General features: G+C 46.3%; 1 protein-coding gene across 3 annotated transcripts in view; it reads right to left on the reverse strand.

Annotated features, from left to right (window-relative positions):
• The window catches only part of Nck2 (NCK adaptor protein 2), a 132,515-nt gene that overhangs the window by 66,820 nt on the left and 39,033 nt on the right, over nt 1-26,662 (reverse strand). For 2 of the 3 annotated variants that reach the window (XM_076557331.1, XM_076557330.1), the window contains exon 2: nt 26,306-26,359. The exons of the other annotated variant lie outside the window; for it this stretch is intronic. The gene's annotated coding sequence lies outside the window, so the exon portion shown is untranslated. The remainder of the gene's footprint in view (nt 1-26,305; nt 26,360-26,662) is intronic. 3 annotated transcript variants of the gene reach the window in all.

Consider the following 26,662-nt stretch of genomic DNA (forward strand, 5'->3'; position numbering starts at 1 on the left):
TTTAGAAAATAATACAAATAGTCCACAACCAAAAAATAGTTACACTTATAAACTGTATTTCTTAACTGCAAGGCTCTATTTATTTTGCCCCCCTTCCCCTCCTTCCCTTCCTCCCTCCCTCTTCTCTCTCTTTTTCTTCAAGGCAGGGTCTCACTATGTAGCTCTATGGCTGTCCTGGAACTCACTCTGTAGACCAGGCTGGTCCTGAACTCACAAAGGTCCACCCGCCTCTCCCTCCTGAGTGCTGGGATCAAAGGTGTGTGCCACCACACCAGACCTATTGTTCTCAAGTATATCTATCTTGATTTTTTTTCTTTGAGATAGAGTGTCCCTCCATAAACTGATGTGGCCTAGAACTCACTATGTAGACCAGGCTGGTCCCCAAGTGATGAGATTAGTTATAAGTCACCACATCCAGCCTATTTATTGTTCTCAAGTATGTCTGTCATGATTTTCTATCTTTTGAGATAAGGTGTCCCTCTATAACCTGAAGTGTCCTGGAATACTATATGTAGCTCAGGGTGGTCTCACACTCACAGCAATATTCTTGCCTCAGCCTCAACACACAGATGAGCTATCGAAACCAGGACTATTTCATTTTTAAACAAATTAGCAACAAGCCAACAAAAGGGACTGAATCATAGCACTTCTGAGAGAGAGAGAGAGAGAGAGAGAGAGAGAGAGAGAGAGAGAGAGAGAGAGAGAGAGACTTCCTATGGCAGCAGCCCAATTAATGCAATTCATAAAGAACCATTCAGATACTGTTGTCTGGGCTGAAATCCAATTAAGCCATTTCTGTGTGAATATCCCCAAAGAGCCCCCCACCGAGCTTGAAGTGGAAATAGCCATAAATGCTCACATTAGCTGTGTCAGCACTTCTGAAATCAGACAAGAACAGAGACACAGGCACGGCAAGCCTTTTAGCCAGGCACAAAGAACCAACCAACAGGCGTGCCGAAAACCACCTGGCCCTGAGCCAAACGCCATCCCGGTCCAGCCAGGGCTCAGATAATCCTCACCCCGTGTTGAGTCCATCCACTTACACATTTCAAAACGATCGACTTCAGCTCCACGCTGCAGGGAGATGTACTGGAGAAACACAGTCAAGGGCAGACTTTGAACTCTCTCCGAACTCATAATTCTATCCGTCAGCCTTATAGAGTATACTCTTGAAATTAGTAAATCCCAAATTCACCCCTGCCTTTATGCCTGTAATTCATCTCATGAGAAAATGTGCAAGCAAAGCCAAAACCAAGCAAAACAAGAACAAAACCAGAAAAATCTGAGAGGCAGGGGGTTCAGGAACTGCGCCACTAATGAATGAAATCACCGCTTCGCTTTGCCATCAGACTTACAGCCGGCAAACCAGAAGCCTGCAGGCGAGGCTTGTAGGAACAGGAGTGCCGAGAGCAGGCGGGAAGTCAAGAAGCAGAACCGCTCACAGCCCATCTTCATTCCAAACAAATCCTACCTGAGACCCACAGAATTAGAACACATACAGGCTGCTGACCAAAGCTCCCCAGTGCTCCCCAGGGGCTAGGGAAACGTAGAGGAAAGGAACGAGGGCCAACTGGAGACACCTCAAAATATGAACAGAAAGACTGGTCCTGGGTGAGGACGCCCGCAACCTTCTGCCTGCCATGCAGAGGACACAGAATGTTTCAAGCTGGAAGCCAATCCCAGGCCCACAGCCTGCAGGAGTATAATGCTGAGGCTACCACTTAACGCAGAAGCCAGGTTTCCTTAGAGCAGCGGTTCTCAGTCTTCCTCATGCTTCGACCCGTTTAATACAGTTCCTCATGCTGTGGTGACCTCCAACCATAAAATTCTTTCAGTGCTACTCCATAACTAATTTTGGTACTGCTATGAACTGTCATGTAAATTTTCCTGGAGACAGAGGTTTGCCGATGGGGTCGTGACCCACAGGTTGAGAACCACACTGCCTTTGCGCTCAATCACCTCGTTGGCAGCATTACATGGAAAGTCTCCTTTACTAAGCCAAATATACTGCATCCCTGCCAAGCGCAAACGCTGTGCAGAGAAGGCCCAACCCAGATGCTGCCCTGCCCTTCTGAAATCAGCCCAGGCTAGTGGGGTCAAAGTGAATTCCAGGAACATACAGCCTGGCTTCTTGATTATTTATTTGCTGCAAGAAAATCTTTTTTTAAAAAAAAACCAAAAACTAAATTAAACTTTTAGGTTGCTTCTAAAACTGCTCTGTATTATCCAAACTATCAGCCTTACAGTAAACAGTCTACGGAGACAACTCGAATGACTGTTTATATTAACATAATTGTTTCAGATAAAAACTAAGAAAGTGTATCTATAATCTTCCTTCGCAGAGACTGACCTCTAAAGCAGAAAGGGAACCATGACATCTCCTAGTTATTTCTCAGAGAAGAACTTTCCTAACTTGACAAGCGAAAACAAGGTTTCCCAATCATTATCATCCTAATATTATTTTTCCAAATATACTGCAAGTTAACTCATTCAACAAGTATTCTGGAACAAATGCCAGCCCTGAGCTGGATGCTGCCAACCTTCCCAGCAGGTACATATGCAGGAAGATGAGGCTGTTACTTGATGAGGTGACCATTTGAGTTTAAAACTGGGTTAGAAAGTGCATCTTTCTCATGAGATGTGGAAAACAAAAAGCAAAGATTGTCTTGTAGATGCGTAAACATTAAATAGCATAAAAAGAACCCCATAAGTGCCATGCCAACAGGGGTCCTATTGCTGCAATAAAACAACATGACCAAAGAAACTTGGGAGGAAAGGGTTTATTTCAGCTTACAATTCTCAGGTCGGACTCCATCATTAAGGGAAGCCAGGGCAAGAACCTGGAGGCAGAAGCTGATAACAGAGGCCATGGAGGGAGGGGTGCTGCGTACTGGCTTGTTCCTTGTGTTTTGCTCAACCTGCTTGCTTATACCATCCAGGACCACCTGCCCAGAGGTGGCCCCACCCACAATGGGTTGGTGCCTCCCACACCAATCATCAATCAAGAAAATGCCCTATAGACTTCATTACAGGCTAATCCTACAGAGGCATTTTCTCAATTAAGATTCTTTCTTCCCAAATGACCCTAGCTTGTGTCAAGCTGACAAAACACTAGCCATCACAGAATCCAATCTTATTCAGATTCCACCCTGAGATCGAGCCCCTGTGCCCCTGTGAGGGAAACACAGATGGCCAGTAATTCACCAGCTTCAACTGCCTTAGAAAATGCTCAACTGTCTGTTTCCTGATTCTGCCACTTTCTCCACAGAGATAAAGAGACCACTGACTGGGTTCTACTCTCCTGGCACTCTTTTCCAAGGTCCCGCAGAGAACACCCACAGGTATTCCACCCTGCACCAGGAAGGGCTCTCCTACTGACACACACCCCCAACCCCCCACCCCACCCCACCCTCTGAATTTCTATTCCTTCTCTGTGATACCTGCTCTGCTCTGAAGATCACTCCCACCCACAGACAACAAAAATCCGGATGATCAACCACACTCCTGCAGCAGCAGATGCTGTAAATTGGCTTTCTGTGGCTGTGATAAAATATCCGAGAAAAGCAACATCCAAGAAGCAAAAGTTTATTCTGGTTCGGCTTCAGAGCACCCGGGCCTTCATCAGTTGCTTTTGCATGGTATAGTGTGCCCTTGTTGGGGTTTCCTTCGCTATGATGAAACACCATGACAAAACGCCAGTTGGGGAGGAAAGGGTTGATGGGTTAAAACTTCCAAATCACAGTCCATCACTGAAGGAACTCAAACAGGGCAGGATCCTGGGAGCATGAACTAATGCAGAGGCCATGGAGGGATGCTGCTGATTGGCTTGTTTTCCATGACTTGCTCAGCCTGCTTTCTTACAGAACCCAGGACCACCAGCCCAGGGATGGCACCATCCTCAGTGAGCTGGGCCCTCCCCACATCAGTCACTAATTAAGGAAAGGCTCTACAGCAGGATCTTACGGGGGCATTTTCTCAACTGAGGTGCCCTCCTTTCCCATGACTCTAGTTTGGGTCAAGTTGACATGAGACTAGCCAGCCCAGAACACCCCAGTGGGAGCAGGGATGGAGCAACTCTGCTCAACTCACGGTGTCGGGAAGCAAGGAACGAAAAAGAAGAGCCTGGGGTGTGGGTCCCCACGTCCTCCTGAAGGGTATGCCCCCCTGAAGGGGAATGCCCCCCCATGATTTAACCTGCTTCCTTTAGACGCCACTCTAAAGGTTCCACCACCTCAAGAAACACAGACCAACATCAGGCAGAACTTTCTCTCAGACCTGAGCGGGGTCTCAACCATCTCCCTGCTAACTAAACACATACATGTCTTGGTTTGTGCTACCGGGGTCGGAACTCAGGGCCTCTCGTACACAACTCTAAACTGCACTAGTGCACTGTATCCAAGGACTCGGTTCCTATGGTTTCGGTCACTCCCAATTAACCACAGCAGGAGGACATGACTGTCTTGACTCAAGAGACCACATTCACACCAATTTTATTATAGAATGAGGGTACAAAGGTTCTATCTTATTAGTTACTGCTATTACTCTCTTACTGGGCATAATTTGTAATTAAGTCTTATCATAGGTGGGCATACATACAGGAAAGAAACACATATACACAGAGTTTGGTACTAGCCAGTTTCAGATGTGAGCTGGGTTTTTTAGAACACATTCCCTGAAGACAATGGAGGGCTACTATGTGGCTGTTCTCCTTGCCCTTTGGCACTCAAGTTAAATCCTCAGGGTTCACAAGCTAAAGAGGAGAAATAGACCCGCATGCTGACAGCCACTTACTGAACATACCCTGGGTGCCATGGACATACATTACTACGTTCAGTCCTAACAGCCATGTGACACCTCGTTACCCTCATACATGGCACAGAACTGAGATAAGGTGCACAGGACTGACAGAAACAGGCAGCACAGTCAGAACCTGGTGCCTGCTGCTCTCAGAGTATGCGACCTTTAACTGTGTTCATTGCCCGCGATGATCTAGAGACCAAGCATGACAGATCACACAGATGACCACCACACTGACTCCTCCTGCCACAGGGCATGTCAGAGGAGGAAACGCCTAACGAGCTCCATCCATGGAACACTGGTGCAGAGACACATCTAACAACATCTTGCAAACAGCGTTCCCAAATGAGACTCTCCTGCAACCCACTGCCAGACTCTGCATAGGAACGTCAGGGATTCTTCCAGCCCTTCCACAATGTGTTTGACTTGGCTTTTGGCCTCTCTACACACATACACACACAAACTATCTCTCTCTCTCTCTCTCTCTCTCTCTCTCTCTCTCTCTCTCTCTCTCTCTCTCTCTCTCTCTCAACACACACACATATTGAATCAAATTTCTCCCAGGCATCCTTAACTTGCTTCCTAAAGCCTAGAATATAGTAAAAATAGGCAAGGATGAGTCCGGGTAGGGACCAATGGCTTCCCGCAGTGAATATATGTGGCCCACTTAGACTTGAGCTGAGGGGAACCATCTGCTCTCTTTCCTATGTTAAACTAATCCAGTGGCCTTCAGGCTGTTATTGTCTCACCTTCTTACAGGTCATCATGGTACAGCTGGTCCTTGGTGTCCAGAGGAAGCTGTTTCCAGGACCTCTAGGCTGTCAAAACCAGCAGATGCTGAAGTTCTCTTACAAAAATATTGTGTCATATTTACACGTAACATACACACAGTCTCCATACATATACCTAGACTATTTATTTAATGGTTAATGCTATGTAAGTATTTGGAAATAAGTGGACATGTGTTCAGGAGACTCAATTTTTTGATCCAAATATTTTCCATCTGAGGTTGGCTGAATCCAAGTTGGCTGAGTCTGAGGATGTAGAACACCGACACAGGAGGCTGATGAAACTTACTAACTTTAGGCTTTAATATATTAGTAGTCTGTCTCTGTAGGTGCTTTAAATTACAACGATTTCAAAGAATTCATCAATTCTACTTGGGTAGGGCATGGAGAGAGTAGGTAGAAGCTAATGAAACATTTGGAATAGTAACACACACACACACACACACACACACACACACACACACACAAACAAGACCAGACAGTCACTGAGGGAAAAGTAACTTCTCAATAAATGCCAACAATGTACCCACTGGAGGGCATCAGCAAATGAAGGGGAAGACACACCTCACACTTACAACAAAAGGAACCCAAAACACCTACAATTTAGTGAAAAAAAATAAAAGCTGAAGGAGGAGGAACACGGGAAACATTCTTCACCCTTGAGGAAAGTTACAACTAAACCCCCAAATGGCGAAAGAAGAGAAATTCAATCAGATAAATACAAAACCTTTTCTCACATGTCAATACACCTGAGGCAGATTCGAAAGACAAGTGAGAGCCAGGGGAAAAAAGTGTCGCAACTTACAACACCAGGGACAAACCTTCCTGATCCTGCCAGGGGTCCGGCAAAGTGGGAATGAGGTGATCAAGTCAAGAAAACAAAGGCAGAGGAAAATAGAAAAAGACATGGTTGTCTAATGCGGAAGAGGCTGGTCTCAACAGAGACATCATCTCTCTGTTCAGCCATCACCGGAGCACCCATATCACCCCGCTTCCAAGGTCTGGGGAATATTATGGAAAGAGAAGAATTGAAGACTCAGAGGGTAGGAAGGAAGGCCTTGAGGTCTTCTGGAAATGACATGACTGCTGTATTCACGTAGTTACTCACAGGCCTGCATAAGAAGAGATCTACCAACATTCAATCACAGATAAAGGCAGGGCTAGGGGACTCCAACCACTCCCAAAGGAGAGTGATTGGCAGCTGATGGCTTTGGGGGGGAGGGGAGGGGGCATTGTTATCTATGCTTCAATGAGTCACAACACAAAAACAAGGGTGCATGGTGGAGCATGTCTTTAATTCCAGCACTTAGATGGCAGAAGCAGAGAGAGCTCTGGGTTCAAGGCCAACCTGGTTTACTTAGCAAATTCAGGGCCAGGGATACATAGTGAAAACCTGTAAAAAAAATAAATAAGTAAATAAATAAAAAACAAAAAACCCAAACCTCAAGAGACATGATAGTAGGGAGACTTTTTGAGAGACTGGGAGCCTGGTGCACTGGGGATAAAAAAAGGGTGGGGTGGTGAGTGGGACCAAAATGTGTTATATGCATGTACAAACTTTCAAAGAATAAACTACTGAAAAGAGCCATTGTCTCTCACCCGTCAAACTGGCAGAGATGAGGTATGATGACCAATACCTGCGCTGCCTCCAGCTGAGCTTGTTGGGGGAAGTACTGATATCTGACAAGGGAGGAGTAGGTAGGCATTCTCTCAAGTATTTCAGCAATGTTTTGAATATCTAAACTTATTTCAAAATAAAGTAGAAAAACATTTCAAGCATGAGAATGTTATGATGTCCAGGATGGAGAGGTGGGGTCTCAGTTGTGGGTGTCCGCAGAGCAGAGAGGCCAGGGGCGGTGAAATGGTGAGATAAAAAATAGCTGGATGCCTGTTAGCAGGTGACAGAGCACTGGAATGCTGGGACACTCACTACCCACCACAAATGTTTCCTGGTTTCTAAACAGGAGACTTCCAAAGGCAGGTTAACTGCTATTGTTTTCTGTTGTGGAACATTATTTGAAGGTGTGTTACATTTGCTTACTCTGTGGAACATTTGTTTTAATGATGCAAAGATGTGCTGCGTTCCTTCATGTTGCATTTGTTTAACTCTGTGAAGCTGGGTTACCGTGCCTGTCTAAAACACCTGATTGGTCTAATAAAGAGCTGAACGGCAAATAGGTAGGCAGGAGAATGGATAGGCGGGGCTGACCAGGCAGAGAGAATAAATAGAAGGAGAAGTCTGGGAAGAGGATTGAAGAGTGAAAGAAGAAAAGAGGAGGACTCCAGAGAACAGCCACCCAGCTACATATGAAGTCCTGGAGTAAGAAGGAAAAAAGAGAGAGGGACAAATAGGAAAAGGTAAAAGCCCAGAGGCAAAAGATAGACAGGATAATTTAAGTTAAGAAAAGCTGGCTAGAAATAAGCCAACCTAAGGCCAGGCATTCATAAAAAAGAATAAGCCTGTGTGTATTTATTTGGGAGCCAAGTGGCAGCCCCCCCCCAAGAGCTTAAAAAAATAAAACAAAACAAAAAAACAACTGCAGTTTCCCTCTGAAATATTTACCTAGAAAAACACAACCAGTGCTTCACTCCTGAAGCAACATCACAGTGTTTTCCCACAATATTCTCATCATCCAGACTCATTAATCCACACACATTTAATTACTGTAACCTCAACGGGCCCACTCCAGGCTTCCCATCTAGGCAATCCATAAAAACATTTTTATTTTTAAATCTAAAATGCGTCGATCTCCTGGTTGTATTTCATCTCCTAAACTAGTCTCCAAATTTTATTAATTTGAAATTTAATTCACATAGCCTAAACATATGTCATTTGAAAAAGGAGCTGGCCATGGTGGTGCCTTTAATCTCAGTACTTGGAAGGCAGAGGTAGAGGCTGGCAGATCTCTGAGTTCGAGACCAGCCTGGACCTACATATTGAATTCAGAACAACCAGGACTACATAGTGGATCCCTGTCTTTAAAAAAGTAAAAAGTGCACAGTTCAGTGATCTTATTTATTCATCAAAACTATCCTTTGGTGAATAAATGTCTCTATAAAAAGAAACAGAAGAGCTAGCTGCACATAAGAAAACATGAACTTAGCCTCTGGGTGCCAGGAACAGAAAGTTCAAGTGTGGCTTATATTATTAATATGTTATTCTTTCAAATAAAATATTTTCCAGCAAAAAATATCCACAGTAGATGAAGAAAAGAAACCCTTCCCCAGGCTATTATGAACTCGCACTGAAATCATAAGGACACCTGTGTTCAAAGGCTCTCCTGAAAGCCGAATGAATAACACTGGCTCTGAAACAGAGACCATACATGAATGTCGTAATAATTGTGCTCTAGGAAATAAATTGAATCAGATTAAAACAGCCATCCTCCTCGTTACCCTACCTAGATGGTCACGCTGCTTACACCCGCAAATTCCTCCAGCTTAGGAAACTTGTGAAACCCGAAGTGAATAAGAAATTAATAAGCAGAGTGCACACTAAATCACTGAGTTTCTGGGTAGCAGATTCAGAAATCGATTTTCTTCTTCTTAGCATAGTGTTTCTGGGGGAAAGAAAAAGCAGACAGGAGGCTGCCATGTGGACACTTGTCTGGTGGTCGGGGAAGATAGGGCATCTGCTTGCCCAGTTGCTAGGAATCACAATGGAGCTATCTTGCAGAGTCCAACAAGTTCAAGGACTTCTAGCTTCTCTGCTCGGACACCCCTCTCCCCTAGCCTTACCAGAAGACCAAACAAGGAAACACTGGCTTCCCTCCCAGAATTCACCAACAAGCACCGAAGAACACCTTCCATTTGTCCACTCAGCCTGGCAGCCCGCTACCTGGCCACACCACCAACTCCTTCCCCTTAGAAAAGCCTGGAGGCCATTTTTGTCCTTGCCATCACCAAGTTCAACAGGACTGGTGGGCCCATCCTTGACCAGAACTGCCACTCAGCACTAGAAAAAGTACACGCTGGTTATCTCCCATGTAGAAACGTACCAGACAACATCCCCAAATATCGTCATATTTAAAGACTGCATCAAAAGCCTGACATAGGGATTAAAAAGAGTAGGTCTCAGCCGGGCAGTGGTGGAGCATGCCTTTAATCCCAGCACTCGGGAGGCAGAGCCAGGCAGAGGTCGAGGTCAGTCTGGGCTACCAAGTGAGTTCCAGGAAAGGCACAAATACTATACAGAGAAACCCTGTCTCGAAAAACCAAAAAGAGTAGGTCTCCTTTGCAAGATTCTGAATTTGACCAGACAGCTAACGGGGGCGGGGGGGGGGGATATCTTTCTTGTGAGACAGGACAGAAGATACTGAGATTAAAAAGGTGGGTGGTATATGCTAGGAGGCAAAGACCTAAAAATGAATTAATTTTTTTCTGCCCTAGGGGCATACATTCAAAACAAGGGATGCTGAGGGCTAAAGCTATGTCTTAAAGACTCCCTGGAAACCAGGAGCACCACACTCACCCAGGTGCACAGAGCCAGCAACAGGCACGCTGAAACCTTCGGGGAAACGGTTTCCTAAAGCTGGCTATAAAACTCTCTGCTGGAGGGGAGGACAGACAGGCACACCTGTGAACTGCCGCCGGGTTATCAAGAAGCGCGCGCGCTCTCTCTCTCTCTCTCTCTCTCTCTCTCTCTCTCTCTCTCTCTCTCTCTCTCTCTCTCTCTCTCTCTCTCTGTGTGTGTGTGTGTGTGCGTGTGTGTGTGTGTGTGTGTGTATCTTCCTGCAATACCCACGTTGTACTGCATCCGCTTTGGCAGTATGGGCAAAGCTAAGCGATACTGCAAACTTCTGGAATAGCATTCAACAAACTGGATACTCTTCTTCATTACTAAATCCAGGGGAGAGGCCTGGGTGAAGGCCTCTCAAGCGCCTAAGGAATGACCAGACAGACCAGCCCTGACCCGTGCGCTCTGCACGCATCCAACACGCCCGGACATGATCTCTGCAACTAAAGTGTACTGCCAATATTTCGAGCGGACCTCCCACAAGGAAAAGGAACACCTCCTGCCATGTATCCTTGCTTATATCTGTGGTTAAATTACTGACTCCATTTAAACGAAACTGAGTAGAGGCATTCAACAGTGGCGACCAACATCAGCCTCATGGGTCCGTAATCCTGTACGTGGCTTGGTAGTGTTTCATGAGATAGTAAAACCAGGCAACAGGAAACAGACAGAGAGAAAGGGAATGCATGCATTAACCCAGAGTTCTCCAGGTACTCAAAAGCCTTCCCTCCCCCAATCACCTGTACTTATATGTGACTTTGAATGATGTACCTTCCAGAGGAGAATATCTCGAAATCAGCCCTAAAGTCACAGAACCTATCTATAATGTATGAGATAATGGGCCTCTCTCAACTGGTGGTGTGTGCACCTAACTCAGCCTGCTTCCCTGAGGCCTGTGATAAAAGTAACTTTCCCAAACCACCCGGCTGCATACAGGACTTATCCCAGGAGAAACCAGCAACACACATCATGTGCTAATTGGTTTTCCTCTATGACGCGGGTAAAGAATGCACCGTTAACATCCTTGTGACTTTTCATCTTAAATGGCCAGTGTCTTCCTAAAGTGCCAGCTGTAAACGTCTGGTTTTGCTGAAAAAGCAGCAAAGTGGAAGAGGAAGGAAGACAGGAAGTGAATGGGGGTTAGGGGTGCGTCTGGGGGGAGGAACACAAGCCTTCAAATGTCTGGTTGATTCTGACAGCTTTTCTCAGCCTCGGCACATGGTCATTTGGGAACAGGCAGTGCTTTGTTGGGGACTGTCCCCAGCATCGTGGGGATACTTAAAAGAAACCTCCACTCTTCTTGGAGTTGGAGCAATCAAAAAATGTCCTTGGGTGTTGCCAAATATCCCTTGGGTGTTAAAATCATCCCAGTGGGAACCACTGAACCAGATGACATGTAAATTACAGAAACAGAAATAAGCAGACAGGGATATTCATGTATTTTCTAACTATCTTGGCATATGATTCAAGTATTTAGACAGACATCGCTGTAATTATCCTTTCTAAAATAACTGAATAAATGGTACATTCAGCGGCTCAATGTCAGGATTAACTCAATTACAATATGACAGAGTTAGGAGCAAGTCTTGAGACTCTAGCTTGGACAAGGTATACAAAAGGTATCATTGCTTATTTTTTTTAAAATAGGAAATACTAAAACTGTAATATATATATATACATATATATATTATATTTTTTTTAGTGTAAGCAATTGCTTACACTAGAAAACAAATTACCATCCATTTGTCCAAATCCAGGAAATGTACCACCAAAAGTGAGTGTCAAAATAGACTATGAGCCCTGGTTTGATAAGGCATGTCCATGCAGGTTCAACAGTTTCAACAAACCCACCACCATGGCGTTGCTAATGGGAGAGGGGACAGGGCTGCTCAGCTCCTTTATGAAAAGCTATGGATGCGCCTATGCCCACCTTCCTAGATACTACTTTAAATTCTCTCCAGATTAGAGCTAATATAAATACAGTTGCTATGAGAATAGTTGTTAAATGCAATGCCTAGAGGACAAGAAAATCTTGACTGATTACAGGTCAATCATCATATGCCCAAATGCATACATGTCAGCAGAAAATCAACATTTTCCATGCAAAGTTGGTTTGATCCACAGATGCAGATCCCACAGCTAGAGAGGGTTGCCTGTAACAGGACATGACACTCCTCTGAAAACACCTTGCTTGGCTTTGGAACCACACAGTTAACATCATTATGACTGGGTATTAGCTTCTGCGTGTCTAAAAACATAGAATGAAATAACTAAATTATATGTTGAGCTGGTAGCATCAACACAGAAGGATCATTCTCTTTGGTACTCCCTTGTTAACAATAACACTGATAGCTACTTGAAACATTCATATGTATGATGTACACATAAAATTATCAAGCTAAGAAGTAATTACATAAACATACCTAGTTATTATTTTCAGGGAAAAGCACATACAAATGTAAAACCAAGACTTTATAACTGTAATTTTGAATTTAAAATGTCAAGTAAATTTATAGTACATTTCAAAACAAGCAACCTTTTTTTTTTTTTTTAAATCCTTTGTCTGCTGAAAAGGCCTAGGCACAAGGGCCAAGCAGGAGCAACAGGCATCCTCAACTCCCAATGTGATCCCCAAATTCTATTTTATAAATCCACAATACCATTGCCCTTTACAGAACGGCAGCCTCTGACTCAGGTGGGCTCCAGCTGCAGGCCTCCTGCTACTAAGGTAACTTTAGAGCTGTGACAGGCAACAGCACAAACACCTTGCAGCTCTCACTGGCCCGAGCTGGGGCACTCTTAAGGAGGTCAGCTGCAGTGGATGAAAAGACTTCAGAACCATCTCACACCATGAGTTCATACTTTCTAACGCTTTCTGATTTGTGAGGTTACACTGCAAATAAGTCCACTGTAAAATAAATATACTTCCAGTTAAGATGTAATGACCACGCCCACCACAGCACACCCTGCCCAGAGGGCCTTGGCACGCTGCATGCAAGGGGGCCCTGCACGCAAGGGTGCCCACGAGGAGTCACAGAGGGATGCATACTCAATAATCAAAGTACAGTTTCCCCTGACTGTGCATCACTTTTATACTACCCTAAAGTCAAAAGAGTTAGGCAAAGAATTCTGATTCTGGGAGAATGCCCTCTGAAAAGCAGACATGTTTCAGGTGTCAGAGATTCTGGAAAGCCTATGCTGAGCAGGATACTTCTCTGGGCACCTGTATTTCAGTGTCCTCCAAATCTTCTTAGCAAATGTGAAAGGAATAGATCGGCCATTGATGCAATCCCCCTGAACTTATGAATGGGGGTGCCCTGTCACCCAGGCTATCCACAGGAGCCACTTCCTGGTGTGTGCACACGCGCGCGCACACACATACACACACACCTTCTCACACAATGGTAGAAATAGTCTTGACAGAAAACCACATTGGCTCTAGATCTGGCTGAATGTTTCTAGGAAGATCCAGTCAGCAAATGCTAGCCTATGCTAAAGCCAAAGAATAAGTTTCTCAAAATAAATCAATTGGCAATGCAAGAAAAAAAAAATGGTACTGAACCCACTGATTTGTGGGTTGTCCCATAGAAATTAATGGACTCTATTTGCATCTTTGAACTATACATACATAAACTTCTTTGTACACAGTTGAGAAAATTTGAATACTGTGTATCTGGTGGTTTTAAGAAATTGGTACTGAAATACCATAATATTTACAGATGTCATGAATTGGCATCTGAATTCCCTTTAAAAATTACATGTGGGCTTAATATAAGAAACAAAATTAAGAAAGAAGGAAAACTAAACAAGACAGACCACAGTTGGTGACGGCTGATACTAGGAGATTTATTCTATGATTCAGCCTTAAAACCAAACACTAGATATGACACTGATAAACAAGAAACCATGAGTTAAAGCCACCACACACGGTGACAGCCTAAGGGGCTTTTAAAAACCACTGGGCTGTAAACACTTATTCCACCTGAAGACCAGCAGAACAAAACCCTATCCAGAGCAGAGTCACAGCTCACGGTGAGGCTAAAATGAGAAGCTAGAGCTTCCAAAAAATCTCACCCACCTCCAGTTGTCAAGGCATAAAGTGTGACTGGGCCTGGGAAGACACCAGGAAGCATCTCAGGTGAGTATGTGTAGAGCCACAGCACACTGGTCCTTTAGCTGGCTTTTTAGAGTCAGTTTGCTAGGACAAAGACATTAAGGCTTTTCAAGGCCTTGGCAATCTAAACTCCCCTCACTATAGAATAATGAGTTCCCGCTATACTTGAGAATGTATTCTGATGGTAGGTACAGCTGATAAACAATCAATTCATGTCCTAGCAAAGCACACAATCAATAACAATCCAGTCATGTTTTACAAGGACCAACCACCACCCACAATTCAAAAGTCGTAAGGAGAACGGTGCCACCATTTTGCCTGAGTTAGGGGGTGGAAAAATTAAACCCCGTCATCAGCGCTGGGTTATTCCCATCAGTTGTATGATGACAGGTCAACCAGAAAGCCCCTTACTGTAGAGAAGGTCGTCTGAGGAAGCACCTCAGAGCAGCACTGTATGAACACACAACAGGCTGCTGTGTGCAGGAGTACAGAAATAGGAAGAACAGCCCAAGGACTTCAGTAAGCAAGCAGATGCCACAGGATCACACCAGCTGTGCAGCCGGGCAGCTGTGCGGCAACAGGGGCATTCTCTGGATGGCTGTGAAGCACTACCTACCCCGTGCTCCTGCCTGCCCCAAAGAGCAGCCGGAAGCTACCAGAACCTTCCCTCTCACCCGACAAGCATTCTCCCAAGTAAGTAAAAAGAGGTAGGAGGTGACATGGTAGAAAAATGACCCGTTTCCGTGCGGCTGGAACTGACACCATTCCCTTAGGCTTCTCTGGAGGAGATGTGAATTCCATCCGAAAGAACTGGAATTTGAATCCTGGAGGGAAGGATTAGAGAGCTTTGGCTCCAAGGCCTTCATTTAACAGATGAGAAGATGAAGGCACGGAATGGATGGAGCCCGGGCCACTCCAGAGTCGGGGTGGCTCCCCATACACTGACGGCTCTTCCACTTACACTACCCAGTGGTATTTCCAGAGTCCCGAAGTTTCCTGAGCTGTGGCTAGAAAAACCCTCAAGTACCACAGACTGTTACTGTCCAATTCTTACCAAGTTCAAAAGCCAAGAGCATGGCCCAAGAGGTTTCTATCTAGGGCTGATGGAACGGGAGACTGAATCGTGGTAGCTTTTTTAATTAAGTCCTTTGGCCATAGGCACGAATGGCCAGCAATAGGGGGGGTGGGGAGGGGGGGAAGCTGACTAGATACATCTTCTGACACAATTCCAGTCAAGTGTTTCTCCTGTGCATCCCCTGGAGGCAAAGACACCCGACTGGCAGCCTTCAAGTAGGAGGCAGAGCCCCGCAACCATGAACTCCACCTCCGCCTAGTTCTCTCTGGATGTGCTGAGAATGGAGGCCAGAGCATGGGAGTTCCAACAGCTCTCCCCGAGATAAAGACGGGCGAGGGTGCATTCGTGTGTCCCATGGACTGCTCGGGCCAGGTAGAGAGCACAGCCTGTCATACTTCTCAGAGAACCAGGGAAATGGGGACTCTGGTTGTGACTCCTCCTGGAGGGCAGTAGGTGCTCGCTCTCTCTCTCTCTCTCTCTCTCTCTCTCTCTCTCTCTCTCTCTCACACACACACACACACACACACACACACACACGCACCCCACCTTTCACTGTGCCCAGGCCTAGCCACCTGCCAGCCTGTGACACTGAGTATGTGATACTCAGCAGCCCCTGCTCTGAGTCAGTCATGCAAGATGAACTAAAAATAGATGGAGAGCCATTACACAAACCGCAGGAAGTCCAGAGTGGGTCCGTCAGTGTGAGCCATCAACAAACTCTAACAACAAGGACGCTTTCTTTTTCTTTAGTTCTTTCTTCCTCCCCCCCCCCCTGCCTCTCTCTCTCTCTCTGGCTTCACTGCCTAAATTCTTTTTCTTTTCCTTTTATTGAAAATAGATTTTCCCCCTCATTTGATATATCTCGAGTACAGTTTCCCCTCCCTCTACTCCTTCTAGTTCCTCCCCACCTCCCCTCCCACCTGGATCCACCTGCTTTGTGTCTACCATTAGCAAACAGGCCTCTAAAGCAGCTGTTCTCAACCTGTGGGTCACGACCCCTAAAGGGGGGAGCAAATGATCTTTTCACAGGGGTCTCCTAAGACTGTCACAAAACATTATAATTTATAACAGTAGCAATATTACAGTTATGAAGTAGCAATGAAAATAATTTTATGGTTGGGGTCACTACAACATGAGGAACTGTATTAAAGGGTCACAGCAATAGGAAAGTTGAGAACCACTGGTCTATGGGACACATAATTAAAATAAGATAGAACAAAAACTAACACATCAGAACAGAACAAAATACACCAACAGAAGAAAAAGAGCCCCCCACCCAAAGGCACAAGAAACAAAAATAGAGACCCACTCACATTCATTTGCACACTCAATACCATAAAAACACTAAACTAGATGCCATAATATATATGCAAAGACCCTGTCGGGTTAAAAGATAAATATTATATATATATATACATATATATATGTACATATATAAAGTTTAAAAGTAAGATAAAATTTAAAAAAACCCACAATGCTACATCATGAGACAAGAAACCTTCAAACATGCCACTGAGTTCATATCACTTTTTATTGGCTGTCTACTGCTGGGCATGAACCTTACCCTAAAAGAGTAATTTGTTTCCCCAGGGAGACTCCTTGGAGAAAACTAAATTTTCTTTCAAGCGGCCATCAATTGGAGATAGTTTCTGGTTGGGGATGGAGGTCTTCTCCTTCCAGCTCTAAGACCCCATCTGGAACAGACCCACGCGGGCCCTATGCATGCTGCCTCAGTTTCTGTGAGTTCGTATGTGAGTTCGTATGTGCAACGATCCTGTTGATTTAGGGGGCCTTGCTGCCCTCCATCTCCTCTGGCTCTTACACTCTTTCTGTCTCCTCTTCCACAGGGTTCCCTGAGCCCTGATGGTAGAGATTTGAAGGAGACAGACATTTAGGGCTTAGGGCTGAGTGTTCCGAGGTCTCTCACTCTCAAGAACAGTTCCTTAGTGGTGTGCCGTCACACACCCACACGCTCAGGTCTAAATGGGCTTTGAGGAAGGAGAATGGTTTGCTGTATTCTGGGTTTATAAATCAACTTCTAGCCCTTCCTGCCCTGCACACAGGAAACAGCGTTCTATACAGGGGAGGCAGTCAGAATCAAGATGTTAGAAGAGAAGTGGATTCCTCTGCCTAGCAGACAATACAGGAATCCATTACTGTTATACGCTCATTCCCATCTCCCTCCTCCAAGGTGAAGGATTGGTTCCAGGCTCACTGGGAGAATTTCGTGAAGGGCTGTGCCTATCCACTCTGCACTTCTGTGTCTAAAGGGAGAGCAGTGCTCTGACTTCCTCATCACCTGGGGGCATTTTTCAGAAATGCAAATTACTAGGAACCACTCCCGAAACTAGATGGGAGTGGGTGATTAGCAGCTGGTGTCTTTAAAAGACCTTCTGCTTGGGCTGGTGAGGTGGTGCCAGGCCTGACAACCAGAGGAACCCTGAAACCTAGACAGTGTAGGGAGAGAACTGACAGCTGCAAGCTCTCCTCGGACTGTTACATGTGAAAGGATGAACGGCGCTGGTTGGTCGGCGGAAAAGTCACGGGCCATGGCTACCAGAGTTAGAATGGGCTTTATCAGAAAGAAGAGGGGATAGGAGGGGGAAGCCAGGGCTGGCGGGGGAGGGAAGTGGGGCAGAGCAGACAGCAGAGAGGAAACAGGAGGAGAGGGTGGGGGTCCATGTCAGGCTTTTTAAGGTGGGGACGCAGTTGCCCATGCCCCCTGATGATGTAAGACAATAGACCCGGAAGGGTAAGAGCAGGATCCTAACAATATGTACATTACACCATGGCACATGGACATACACACACAAATAAATAAATAAATGGTTTTTATTTGAAAAGAAAACTATAAATAAAGGAATGCTTGATCTGGAGAAAACCAACTTTGAGAATCCCTAACTACAAGGTGGGTCCTGATGGGCAGATCGAGACCAGTAACGCATGCCTCGCCAGCTGCCTCTCACCACATTTTAGTGCCCGTTAGGATTTTATCTAGCAAGAGAATCACTGGCATCATTAAGACTCAGGAAACACTTTCTTAACTGAAATGAACTCCCTTATCTGGGATCCAAACAAAACGTGCATTCCTTTTTGTATGACTGTTTGTGAGACACCTGGCCTCTCGCTGCCTAGAGGGAAGGGGAGCTGGAGCCGGAGTCTTTCTTACTCAGCTCAGACAGGTAGATAGACCGAGCTCAGTATCTGAAGCAACCTGTATGCGCTGGGGAGGAAGGGCAGAAGTGTGTACTAATACATTCAGTCATAACATATTCTAAATAATAACGAAGGGTCTGTCTGTATCCATTTAGAATTCTGAAACGATGGCTGTAACTGGGATAAACATACAAGCACTCGGACCAGCAAATAAGAGATTTACTTTCCTGTCTACGATAATCTTGTCATAAACAACAGAATCAGGACAGATAGCTTTCAATTTAGAGCATGGGGCAGTGAATTACAGTACCCAGTGACCAAGTTACTTTGAAGAAAAGGAATGAAAACTAGAAAAAGGATGCATTTCATGAATAAATAGCATTGAAAGAAACAATAAAATAGAAAAAAAAACCAGGAGAATGCACTTTGAGGAAGACCAATAAATTCTACAGGCCAATGGCAGGATCCAGTAGCTGTAACAAACATCATGTGGGAATATGAAGAATCTCTATTGCTTACACTACTTGTCAGAAGGGGTTGGATAGGATAGAGAGTAAACTCAGGAAAATCTGCCCCTGTGATGATGACCAGCACAGACAATTCCAATTCCACACTGGCTCAACTTAATGACTTTTGACCTTAGGACGAGGTGAAAGTGTGGTAGTACTCACAGGAGGGAAGATACCCTGAAGAGAGACACTTGGCTATCAACTACTGGGACAATAGATCCCAAGGAATTGGAATTTCTCCAGGAGTCTCACAGTAGGGGAGAAGTAAGGGCTGAAGCGTAGTGCCAACTAGCCAGGAGAGAGCTCCTGTTCCAGGAGGTTCTGTAAACTTTCTAAGACACACCAGGAGCCCTGGCGACAATGGGCAGACCCACACCTTGACGAAAATTGCTCAGCTACACATAGCTCTGGATGTCTATTCCTACCTTAACCTGTTTGTGTCAGGCCCTGAAGATGGACTTGGAGATCGCTCTATCTCTATGTGATTCTCTTCCTAATGTGGCCACACTGACTAACACTCCCGCTGCTTTTCACTGCTTCTTATCTGGCCAACTGGCCTACTGAGGATGGTTGGTGTTTGACCCTTGCTCCTTAGGGCTGACAGGGTCCAGGCTGTGACCTAACAACTCCTGTAAGAAAAGCAATATGCGCTGAGTAGAAACCACCCTTCAAATCTGGTTCTCTCCCTAGGCTAGCAACATGCCATGGGAGCCTCTCTGAGGAGGATGGGCGGTGCCCGTAACCTGGGGAAAGCCCTGAACTAGCACACTGCTATTGTCGGCATTATTTCCGACATGAGAGTTAATAAATTCCATGGGCTGTTCACCACAATAAAACTAGTTTTCTGTCAGATGAGTCTGCTCAACTGTGTGCTGCAGCAAGAGTTACCAGGGCATTTAAGGTAATCCAGGCTAGGATATCTGCTAAGGCAAGTGTGTTAAATGCATTTTCAACTTACATATTCTCTCAATTTCAATTTAGGATGGGGTTTCCTGAGATGCAACACCATAAATCAAAGAGCACCTTATACAATCTAGAGGAGAGAAGCAGCCCAGAGAAAAGGCTGAAGAATCATCACTTCAACTGTGATTGACAGGATGAAGCTGAAACACTCCCCTTCCACAGCCTCTGGCCTTCCTTTGTACAATGGCTTTATCCCACCAAAGAGCGTTTTATAGGGAAGTTAGTTTAAGGTCAGGGGACGGAGGAGGATATCCTTTAAGCCGATGACAGCTATAGTGCCTAGTTTTCCAGCGTTTGTTTTCGATTTACCTAACTGATTAAAAGAAACACATTTAGGCAGAGTTGGCCTCCTTCCCCCCAACCTCTCACTCCTATCCTTCCCAGTAATTCAGACGAACAAGGGAAAGGAAGCAGACCTTTCAAAACTTTCAAAGCCCAGGTCATCATTTTTGCATCCCAGCAGAGAGGCTGGCCTCAGACAAGGGGGCATCCTCACCATGTCATGTCACAGCCTCACAGGAGATGAAGGCCAGGGAAGAGGAGAGCAGATAAGCAACAGAAAATCCCAGGTCCGTTTGGTCCCCCAAACAGGCCCAGGAATAGCAAGCACATCAGGGGTCTGCGTGTGTGATTCTCTTAGAATGAGTTCACCTTACAACATAAACAACAAATCAAAATTACATCAAAAAAACAACAGTCTTAGCCTTCCCACCCAACCCCCTCAGTAGCATCAAGGAAAGAGGGCAGGTTTTTTTTCCCTGGCATGAAAAAGTCTAGCCAACAGGGACACCTTTGTGGGTGAGTTACCAGTGCCCCAGCGCCTCCTAAGATGGCATTGTCACCACAAAGCACCAAGAGGGGCTCAATGTCAGCTAAGGTTGCTAGAACAAGTGATGGACTGGGGCCTTACACAACAGTTTCCACAGCTCAGGTTTGTAGTCTGCCAGTCCAGGGTTGGGCTGCAGGCAGCTCCTGGTGCTGGTTCTCACCCTGGCTCAGGCCTTTTCCATGTCCTCAGTGGTAGAGAGACAAAGACCACCACTCCGCTCTGTTTTATTTCGATTGAGACAGGTTCTCACTGTGGAGCTCGAACTAGCCTAGAGCTCAGAAATCCACTTGCCTTTGCCCCCACAAGTGCCAGGACCACGGGCGTGTACCACCATGCCTAGTTAACATGACTTCTGAAAGGTTGTAACCTCAGGATCTGGGCCCCACTTGTATTTAACTCTAAAGGCCCCCATCTCCAAATACAATCACTCAGTTCCACCATATGCATTTTGACTAACATTTTGGTCCACTGCATTATTGAGCCAAGGCTCCAAATGCAAGCTCGACAGAACTGGGTTCTTACACTGTGGAGGGCTAAAGTTTTTTCAGTGTGTGTGACAAGGGAAAAAAATCATCCGAATCTTTGGGAGGGAGAGCCAAGTGACTCAGGGCTGTGTGCCGAGAGCAGCAACGCACTGCCTCGTGCCCCTGTGGCACTGGTCTAGAGCAGGAACAGGGAAGGGTTCAAACAAGGGATACACCTTCCCACCAAAAGGGTCTCTGGAGGACACTGAGCTATCACGGCTGCTCATGCACCAACATGTCACGATCTTACAGGATTGCACTGGCCATCCCCACAGAGAAGAGGGACTGAGCAACAGATGGCAGAGACGTAAGATGCACTCAAGAACAGGCACCTCGGGAGCATGGAGATGCAAATGGTCAGAGGCAGCCAGGCCATGAGGTGGCGTTGGTTGCGGGGGTGGGGGTGGGGTGGGGTGGGGGGAGGGTTTAGGAGCATCGTGGGAGGGAAGCCATGTCCACAAAAGCGAGACCAGGAACATGACAATGGTAGAGACGCTCTGCACCCACACAGGAGGGCAAAGCAAGTCACAGCCACCACAGGCAGAGATGGAATACGGGCAAGCCTCTCCGAACTGATACCCCTGAGCATTTTACCAAAGGATTACCTATCAAGTTCCCATGCTCTGCGGTTGGCCTTCCCTTCTGTGCCTGAATGGGCGGACAAGGCTCTCAGCTAAGGGCTGGCTTGGTGCCTCACGTATAAGGAGGAACACACACAGACCCAAGAGTAGACCGAGGCCAACTCCAAGGCTGAGGCTAAGGCTCCAAGAGACGCCTCTCCTGCTGGCATAGCCTGTATTGGCTGTGCCCGGGGCCAATGGAACGGGTCTGTGCTTAGAAGACTGCCCACATGTGGCGGCTAGTGCTTGGGCACTGTGTGGACTCAAACAAGTGGCCCCAGACTTATAGGAACTGTTTGCACATGCATGGCATCCTTTGCACTGGGTGCTAAGGCTATTCACAACTGACTGTCCTGTCTGCAGCACCAATTCCAGTGCCCTAAACAGCAGAGAATCAGTAAAAGGCTGGTGGGAGGAATGAATGAACTAACCAGTAGAGAGAAATACAGTGGAGGGCACATGGGAAAGAAGCCAGTAAGGCCGAAGACAAATGAGAAATAGACGAACAGGCATGAGTGGACACAGACACACACACACATTTGCAGGTCTCAAATGTATGTATATACATATACATATATATGTATGTGTATGTATATGTATATATGCCAATAGGCATTTAAATGCAAGAGGAATAAGGATGGCTCAGTTTAAGAATTTGTGTCTCCCCAGAGAATCCCCTGAACCAAAAATATTGCACCACTCTAGCTGTAATATTTATTAGCTTCAGCACACCAGATAAAAACAGATAAATAAAAAAAGACAGAGCACTTACTAAGAATTATGCACCCAGGCTCCAGCTAAGCCCTAGAATGGCATCTGTGTGCAATCGAGCTCTCCCAGGCTTACAAAGAACAAAAGCCAACATGACCGCATGTGGAGTACCACAGGACTCACACAGCAGAGCAGACCCAAGCACCTGAGCGGACATGGGTAACATGGATTCCGCTCACTAGAGAAGGAGCCTCCCGGCTCTGTGCATGAGGAACAGCCCAGCCTGTGGTCACACCTGGCTTCTGAGAACTCACAGGGAAGCTTGTAAATATGATTTTTCCCTTGGCTACCTTCTGAATGAGGCTTTGGATGTCAGTTTCCACTCTGTCCGTTTGAATAGCAGTGACTTCATTCACATCTTTCCACATGACAAATACCAGGACTACTTTCTCCTGTGTCCACAGACTTCACAAGGAAGAAGATCTCCCAATAAGGATTTTCTAAGTGGACTTGAAGACTACGGCCACCGCAGGAGCCAAGCAACACCACATACAAATGACTTCCTGCTTCAGACGACATCCTTAGGCATTGGCAGCATCCATATGCTCCTTGCCTCAACCATGCATCCTGGGGCCGCATTTTAAGTTACACAACTTCTGTACATTATTGTACAGAATGGAATGGGAAACATCAACAACACCAGTGACCTGCAAACACTCAGGACCTGAAACAGCAGCTGAACAACAGAGAGACACACTGTCCCTCCTCCCGGGGCAAACTTCTTGCCATTCATTTACAATTCCACCAGCCTAAATGAGACACTGTTGTGGGAAGCACTCAGAGCTGTCAGATCTACAGACATGTGTGACTTAAATGATAGTGATTGTCAGGGTATACGAGAATGATACAAAGTACATAGACGCTCACCTACATGCTAAAGACCTGAAAACCAGTCGAAGCTGCATACTCCTTAACCCTTTCCGGTGGTCCTGGGGAAGCGCGGTGTGTCTGGCATTCCTTGCTGTGCTCTGAGCACCCAGTGGGAACGCAATGATCCTGGAATGGAGCATGCCCCCTTCCTTACACAAAACCAGCACTAACAGAATTAACCTGGAGAGGCTGCCTCAAACTGAGAGGTACACACACGTAGCTCCTGGCTCACCGAGGCACATGCACTCAACAGGTTGAAAGCCCTGCTCTTGGGAATACCACTGTCACAGGACCCAGGATATCAATTTTCTATTAAAATTAATGCAGTCGCCGGGCAGTGGTGGCGCACGCCTTTAATCCCAGCAACCGGGAGGCAGAGCCAGGCGGATCTCTGTGAGTTGGAGGCCAGCCTGGTCCACAGAGGGAGATCCAGGACAGGCACCAAAACTACATGGAGAAACCCTGTTTCAAAAAAGAAAAGGAAAGAAAACTAATGCAGTCAAGGCTTTTGTGACTGAACATGAATTCCATCACTGTCAAACACCATGCACTGAGTTTCAGAGTATAAGCAGCATGCCACAGGTCACAGAAGGAAACTGTCCCCAAGCTAGCATAACCACAGGTCACAGAAGGAAACTGTCCCCAAGCTAGCATAAGGCTCAGATGACAGTAACAGAGTGACCCAAACTACTGTTCTCTGGATGCTGCAGGCAACGGTGCTCTGCTGTCCTGCAAACTTCCAATTATCTACATTTCTGTTGCAAGTCATTAATATTCAGGGGGAGGAGCAAAAGCTCCACTTCCTGGAGGGTTCCACATGTGAATTCCCTCTTAGTCACAGGACATCAAAGATGAGCTTAGCTGGAACAGGCTGCTACCCTGCTCGTTGGCTCTCAAAACACATGAGGCCTTAATTTGCAGCCCTTTCCATGGGCGTGGAGGGAGCGACGGCTAATCTGAACACATGTATGCGGGGCTATTTATTACCCAGCGCATTTATTAGGCTTCCTCATGCCAGCACATTTGACAATCCTCCAAGGAGCAAGCTGAATCAAAGTCACCATTGTTCACCGGTAATGGGCTGTCCCACCAGCTACTGCACCAACTGTGGGAACCACTACACACATCAGCATAGACTCCGGTGTACATGTCCACCCCACCAGGGGATGCCCCGTGGCCGAGGAGCTAACTCAGCCAAGCACGGCCCCCGCTACTTTTGCTCTAAGTAAGTATGTTAGGGGCTGGGGAGATGATTCAGTGGATAAAAGCAATCACTGCACAAGCTTGAAGACTTGAGTTTCAATCCCTAAGACCCACATCAAAACTGGAAGAGCCACCCCTGGAGCCCCTTACCCCGCCCCACATACACACCAAGTATGCTCTTCATGAGCTCAACCCTTACCACCACCACCACCCCACACACACACCCCAAGTATGCTCTTGGTGAACTCAACCCTTATCCCCCTCCACACGCCCCAAGTATGCTCTTGGTGAACTCAACCCTTATCCCCCTCCACACACCCCAAGTATGCTCTTCATGAACTCAACCCTTACCGCCACCCCACCACCCCTGCCCCCCCCCCACACACACACCAAGAATGCTCTTTGTTTTGAGCTCAAAAACAAAGGCCAGAACGCGGGCATCACTTCACACCTATCTCTGCCTTTGCCTTTCTCACAACCGACATCCATGCAGCAGTGACATCTCACAGGGACAAACTGGCACACCAGTTCCGCCAGCTCTGCTTCCTATCCCCCGGATCTTGGCTTCTCTTCTCCCTAAGTCCGCCAATCTAGCACGTGACGACAGCATCTCAGTCGACTTTTGAAATAGCATTGGTTACTTCGCCCCGTTCCCTCTGTTTCAAGTGTCGACTTCATTTATAAAACCCCTAGCAGCTAAGCCCAAGCCCCAAGAAATGAGAAAGCAGCTGGCCTTGGCACACACAGCATGGCACTTAACATGTTTCCTCCTCGAAGCCGCTCATCCATTTTCTTAACGAGGAAACTGGGCTTGGTAGAGTGTGAAGATTTCCTCAAGTGTGAGAATTGCCCAGGAGGGCAATCTGGGTCATGAGTTCAGTCCCCATAAAGACCAACATCCATGTAGTTCCCTAAAACTCTAAATGGCACACTCTCAGAGCCAGCCATACCCAACTACCCAGCTAGACACAGGTATGCACTCCTGAGAACATCGCAATTTCAGTGGAGGGGCACAGGTCCTACATCACATATTGCTCAGCCCAGGCAGTGTCCTGAGCTAAACACACTCTGAAAAGGGACAAATGGTGCCCACATGCTGTCAACAGGCGGGCCACCTACAAAGCGTAAAAGGTAAATACTTCCACCTCCTCATATCCATGAGTGACCTGACTCAAGGAACGCATTTCTACTCCAAGGGTAACCAAATCCATGGACTCCGGCTCCTTATTTAAAACAGCAGTGTGTGCAGAGAGCCCACCCATGCCCTCCCACACCAACACTTCAATGATCCTTAAGTGACTTACATTTAACACAATGTAAATGCCACCGTTACTGTACTATAGAAGATGACGCCCAAAATAAACAGGCTGTCCAAGCTGAAGACAGTTGTAATGTGCAAATATCTTCCATCTATAGACTACACAGCCCAAGGTTTTCTTGCCTACAGCCAGGAGAAGCCAGGCTTACTCCTTCCCTTCCTGAGAGCCCCAAACAGGCCCTCAGGGCACTTCTCACATGGACCCCCAGTGGCTCCCACATCTTCCCTCTGTCTCATAGGAAACAGACTTACCCGCAGATGACCTTGTGATCCCTCCTGTTCCAAGAGTCTCGAGCCCAGCAGCACCTATAAGGCAAGGAGTAGCAACAGTTGGGACAGGTCAACCAATGGCCTAGCCCTAAGGGATGCCAAGTTCCCCTTGCCAGACACTTCATTATCCAAACTGGCCCTTGATAAGAATCCTCAAAAAATGTCACCTCTTGCCTGTGAAGAGGGTGGCTCTGAAACCTTGAGAATCACAGTGTGTCACTGGCTGACTGGCCAGCTCCCCAAAATCATTACTGCTACCAAGAATCTAGGCACAAAAAAAGCAGTGAGGTTAGGGTCCCACTGCGACTTTATTATTAACACTGTGACCTTAGAGCCCTC

The sequence above is a fragment of the Peromyscus maniculatus genome, chromosome 21 (genome assembly GCF_049852395.1).
Source record: "Peromyscus maniculatus bairdii isolate BWxNUB_F1_BW_parent chromosome 21, HU_Pman_BW_mat_3.1, whole genome shotgun sequence".
Lineage (NCBI taxonomy): Eukaryota > Metazoa > Chordata > Mammalia > Rodentia > Cricetidae > Peromyscus > Peromyscus maniculatus.